Below are 6000 nucleotides of genomic sequence, written 5' to 3'. Positions count from 1 at the left end.
TGTGCCTACATCTCAAAGGATTGGATTGAATGGATGTTCTCAGTTACTTTTTTTGAGACTCATAATGTTAATCTGATTTATCACTGTGAAACTTACCCTGCTGGGGGGAAAAAAACCCTGCTGGTTTTAACTGGTCTCCCAGACTGGTTTTAGAGGGGGTTTTGACACATTTTCAGCTGACCTGGCTAGTTTTCGCTGGTCAAGCTGGGAAACCAGCTAAAAGAGAAAACTAGCTGGACGCCAGGCTGGAAAACCAGCTTAAACCAGCTACCTCTAGCTTAAACCAAAATAAGACCAGCAGGCCAAGGTTGTTTTCAGCAGGGTAAGCCAGAGGAACCACAACATCTCATTAGTTGTTTGTTACAACTACCTTTTCCAATCTACAATGCTTCTTTTAACAGATAACAGTCCATGTTGCAAAAGTGTGGTGGGCTCCAAAACCGGTTCTGTGATACTTTTTTTACAGCATAATATGAAATATCTTACAACACTAACAAGATTGGTGGCTTCGGTTGTTGGACCTCTGGGTAGTCTACGTCAAGTTCTTTGACAAGAAACTGTAAGGTACTGCACCCTGCCACAATCTCAAAGGCATGGTGTAGGATGGTCGACGGACAAGCACCTCCCACAACATCGGCAGCCATTTTAAGGTACGTTCCTAAGAAACCATGCGCAAAAAATGCTTCCACACATAGGACATCGAAATGGAGGCCCCGTAGAACTGGAGGCGGGTCTTCCTCGCCATTAGCCCTCTTCTCATAGGTTCAAGTGCTCGAGTGTCACGAAATATCCCGGGTTCGGGTGAGCCACATTGTTTGGTGAATGTGCATCGAATCGTACTAACATCAAACCGTTATGATTCTTTAAACAACGCATCGTGTTCAACTGATCTTTAACTTGAATTGAAAGTTTGGGTATATCTTATGCGCGCATTGCGCAACGGGAAGGTGCATCTTACAAAGGAAAACGACAGCAGGAGGAAGCCGAGCACGACGGTGAGTACGAGCCGTTCTACAGGGGAATATGCTCATGGGGAGATACTGCTTTGCTACACGATTAAACGGGGCAATATACGAAGAGTGTGTTATGTATTCGATAAGATTTACATCGCAAATTAAGACGTGGATTTGCGTAGTTTCTCGGATCGCTAGTTCTTGTTTGTGTGCCCGTACTCCAGGTTCCAAGCCAAGCATGCAGCCCATTTTGTTTTGTGACGTTGGACTTCCATGTTCCTAGCCAGCCAGCTTAGCTCCGTGCTTTTCTCTTTCAGATTGCTCCGTTAGCATTATATAAATAACCAAATAACAAATAAAATACAACAATTCACGTTGTAATTACGAACGTTTTGTATATTAGCCTAATGCTACTGTATTGACACCTCTGATCATTTATTGACTAGTTGACAATATACAACTTAAAACCTGCATCACTTTAAAACAGCCACCGGGTAATTATGTACACAGTCAGGAGGGACTACCCCATCGTTTAGTGTTGAATGTTACCATGGTGAACCTATTAAATATAGCTGTTTTGTTTGTTCTAGTTTAATTAATATATTTAGGTTGTATAGTTTGAAATTGTTTAAGCTGTTCGTGATAGACTATATTATACTTGTTATATGTGTTGTGTCTTGGTCTTTCCCCCCCTAGACATAAATGTTTGATAATGATGTCACCCTCCTTTTCCCCCCTTTTTTACAGTGTAAGTGAAAGGACAAAACGGTGATCAAAGGAGCGAGTTTGCTTTTGGAATGTATACTGGCATATTAGGGTAAGTTGAAATTACAAAGTTTTTAGGCTGTTTAATTAATTATTTACACTGTTAGCTCTTAGAATTAGAATATATGCGTGTTCTGTTGCTTCCATGTACAGATAAAGATGTTTGGGATTGAGTGAAGTGTATCTTGTAAATGAACCTTCCTCGTATATCTTTATTTTACTAAATAATAGGCATGTGTTGACACTTTGAGTACTCTGTCAAAGCAGTGACATTACCGCATACACATTCATATAGCGCACAAGTTTGTGTGTTATAACAATATGATTAGTATGGTAACTTGCTGCATGCACATCACACTATCATCCAACCTGAGCCTAACATTTAGTGAGGAATGCAGGCATCTGTGTATGAGCCAAAGCAGCACTGATTGTGATAGTAGGCTATATTAATGCTAAACTTTGTTTGTTGGGTCAACACCACTGGTTAGCTGACTGATCATCTTACTTGATGGCAAAATTACATTTACACTTTTGAAGACTAATTATTTCTCACATTTAGTAGTGACTTTACAATACAGTTTGCCGTTATATTAATACTTTTTTTTTGTAAGAAAAAAAAAAAAAGCTATTTAATGTGCTTTTGTGCTGCAATTTTAAAAGTGCACTCAATACATTTTTCCTTGTTAATAAATTGACTTTAAATGAAAAGTACATGAGATTAATACTAATTAGCTCATTTATTTCCCATTGAGTGGGTCACCCCATGGGGGCTGCCATGTTGATGATGACTATTATAGGACACTGTTTTGCTAGTAATGCAAATTATGTCATGAGCTCAATTCCCAGATAATGTGTGAAGTGATTAAGTGTATTTGAGTGCAATGTAAGTTATGTTGGAAAGAAAATTCTTAAATGTTAAACAGATTTTGAAAGTATAAACAGTGGCTTCAGTAATGGAAAAGTATTGCTTTTGCATGATGTTGCATCCACAGCACTAGGTATTTGTGCAATAAGGCACCATATTATTTAGTGCAAACCTAAATATAAAATTAGAGAGTGCATGTTAAGTTGGCATATGTTGCCTTTAGTCTTTTCCAATTGTCATGAATTTCCAGAAAAAAAAGAAAAAAAATTGAACAGGAAAATATAAAGGGCGGGACTTTATTTAAAAAAAATTTCATCAGCAATTGTTTGGATCATTGTCATTCGCTATTGATGTAATTTCATGTGAGTGACAGGTTGTTCTGCCTTAGCATGTCATTAGAAAAGAGTTGTCATTGCAAGTGGGAAAGGAAGTTGTTTTGATTAAAGATTTTGAGTGCATATGAAAAAAAAACATTTGAAGCAAAACCATAGACCATTTGAAATAAACACTGCAATATTGTATTTAAAAAAATATTTATTATATGGGGACTTTAAGGTGAAATGTCTTTTCTGTACACCTAAGTGACACCATAGTGGGTATATTTTGGCCGGAGTCCCTGCGGTTATGCCGACTGAGAGGCAGCATTGGTTTTCAGCGTGAATGCCCCAGAGAAAAAACACAACCAGGCCCGGTATCAGAGGTAGGGGCTTGCAGGGCTTGGCCGTGGACCCCATGGACATCCCTGTGCCGAGGGAGACGGACTTGTAATAGCATGTAATTTTCTCAATCAAACCATTGCCGCCTGCTGCTTCTGCTACTGATTGCTTTTAGATGGAAAAGCTTCCCATAACTGCTTGTCTAGGATCTTTTTCCGTCGTCGTAATAGCATTATCAGCAAAAAAAGTGTAGGCAGAAGATCCTGTGCGTATCTGTATTTGCGCTGGAATATATGATTACATTTGCATTGTGATTTTTTGCTTTGGTGAGTAATGTAGCCAATCTCTAGTCTCTCATAGCCAGACCTTCAGACTCATGGCAAAAGGTCTGGACTCCATCGCAGCTTTTGTTGGTCAAGGACTGCCTAAGAGGATGTTTGACTGTAACAACCAAACACAAACCTTTAGTTTAAATTGATAACTGGTTTCCCCTATTAACCTGTCCCCTAGTAACCAATCAAGCAGCGGCTCTTCTGCCACTCAGTCCTGGCTGAGGGGGCATGTTCTGGTGGGAAAGTGACTTTGATTCATACTCCCTATGGAATCAATATAATGGCAGGAAAGGTTATCCAGTCTCTCATTGTCTGCAATTAAACCTACAATTTGTTTATATGTGTAACTGCATATTTTATTTTAACAGCATAGCCCTTTGACTATGACTTGTTAGGGTCTGAGCACCGATGTTGTGAGGAACCTATTGGAATTGCTCCGTTTTTAACATTGCATCTGTTGCGTGAGAGCGTCACAGCAGGCGTGTGTTGTGCTTTTACATATGGCTAGTGAGACTGTGCATTAAATTCTTTTAATGTGCATTAAAAATGCAAAAGTATATCGCTCTTAAGGTGCAAAACATTATTTTATGTTTATACTGCATTTTTGACATGACATGGTATGTGCTGCACAGTAAAAAAAAACATTGTAGCTTGTAAATATAAGCACCAAAATGAAAATGGGCAGGCCAAACAGGCCATAATTTGCAACAAACAAATGTATCGGACAGGTCATGGTATTCCTATGCCATACATCATGTTCTCAGGCAGTGAAAATACATTGCGCCGCAAAGAGGACCCTGACAAATGCTGAAAGACAAGACAGAGCAGGTTACTTTTGAAATAAAATGTGTAATGAAAAAGTCTTATCGGTCAAATTGTCTTTTTATTTGGCTCTAATGTTTTGTGACAGATCGCTGTAGCACCTCGGTTCAAGCGGCACATGAAATTGTGTTTCAACCATAGAAAGATGTCAACACACACCAAGTATAAGTTCACCGACGTTAATCAACTAATTCTCCTGTCTGGTTTGTTGGTCAAAATGGCAGATTTGGCAATATGATTGCATGGACAATTGCATTTAAATATTTTTTTGAATATGTCTGCTTTTAATGAAACCTTGAAGGAAACCTTTGGGAGTTTGTGCAGTTCTTAGGTGACACTCATGCAGGAATAGCAAGACATTTGCCTAAATGTTACACTTTACTCCATTAGCTGGTCTGGATATTTTACCTTAGCTGGATATCTCATTACCTTTATTTGGGCCAAGTTTCTGATCACCCAGTAAACGATGTTCCTCTGTAGACCATTTATTCATGGATACCTGCTTTGTACACTGGGGTATCATTTTGATATCCTATATTGCAGCGGGTTGCCTAATCCCGTTCCTGGAGATCTACCTTCCTGCAAAGTTCAGCTCCAACCCTGATCAAACACAAATTAATCAGCTCATTAAGATCTGGTTGGATCTAAGCTCGACCGGTAGGTAGATCTACAGGAACAGGATTAGGCACACCTGCTATACTGTATCTACAATGTTGTTATGCAACAGTATAAAGATGTATCCTTAGAGAATTTATTGGGATATACAAACCTAATATGTAAAAGACCATATACCATATATTTCCATATACCTTTGACCATATGGTGTATCTGGAGCGTTTCTTTATTTTTTGTAAAACTGGTTATGGGGCTCCTCTGTTGTCTAGGGTTCAGAGCATGGGCCATTGCACTGAAATTCTCTTTCAACCATATACACATTTCTTTTAATGTTAAGGCCAGTTGCTCACTGGATTTAACTGGTACAATTTTGTAATCTTACAATTAGGTTCATTTGTTTACCCTGTCCCGTTAAAGGTCCCATGGCATGGATTTTGTTGTTATTTTATAATGTTTCCTGAGGTGTACTTATTCTGTTAGAATGGTTTTTACAACCAAAAAAGTCATAATTTAGAAATTAGCATTTTTTCTATACTGATATTAGCCCTCTGGCTGGAATGCTCTGTTTCAAGGGGTGTGTCTGCTGTTTACAAGCAGAGGGGGCATGGCTTAGTCAGGCGTGAGCAGGAGCAGCTGCAGGGCTGCCGGGCAGCCAGTTAAGAGAGAGATTGAGGTCTGGGGAAAGATTGCTTTGAAAGTGTTATTGTACTGAGTTGTTGAGAGTGCAAGTTTATTTTGTTTGTATCATTGTTTGTATTCTGTCTGAATAAACACGAGGGAACTTTGCAATGTTATTACTCTCACAAAAAGCTTTCATCACAGTTAACAGCAAACACACAACATGAATATAGTAAGAGCTTGAGTTAACAGTGTCATTCAAGCGGCATTTTGGGCAGGTGTGCAATGCAGATTTACATGTGATTGACCGATCCGAACATTGAGTGTACTTTGACTTACAATGTCCGGTCTTGTGGACTTACAATGCCCATTGC

General features: G+C 39.0%; 1 protein-coding gene across 4 annotated transcripts in view; it reads left to right on the top strand.

The window, feature by feature from the left end:
- The first annotated feature begins 491 nt into the window (after positions 1-491).
- Positions 492-6000, top strand: part of znf1035 (zinc finger protein 1035) — a 29568-nt gene continuing 24059 nt past the window's right edge. For 2 of the 4 annotated variants that reach the window (XM_067448706.1, XM_067448705.1), the window contains exons 1-2: positions 492-995; positions 1701-1770. The gene's annotated coding sequence lies outside the window, so the exon portion shown is untranslated. The remainder of the gene's footprint in view (positions 996-1700; positions 1771-6000) is intronic. The other 2 variants (XM_067448708.1, XM_067448707.1) reach the window with 1 other exon arrangement.

This window comes from Pseudorasbora parva, chromosome 7 (genome assembly GCF_024679245.1).
Source record: "Pseudorasbora parva isolate DD20220531a chromosome 7, ASM2467924v1, whole genome shotgun sequence".
In the NCBI taxonomy this organism is placed as follows: domain Eukaryota; kingdom Metazoa; phylum Chordata; class Actinopteri; order Cypriniformes; family Gobionidae; genus Pseudorasbora; species Pseudorasbora parva.
This window is presented reverse-complemented; position numbering and strand designations above follow the sequence as displayed.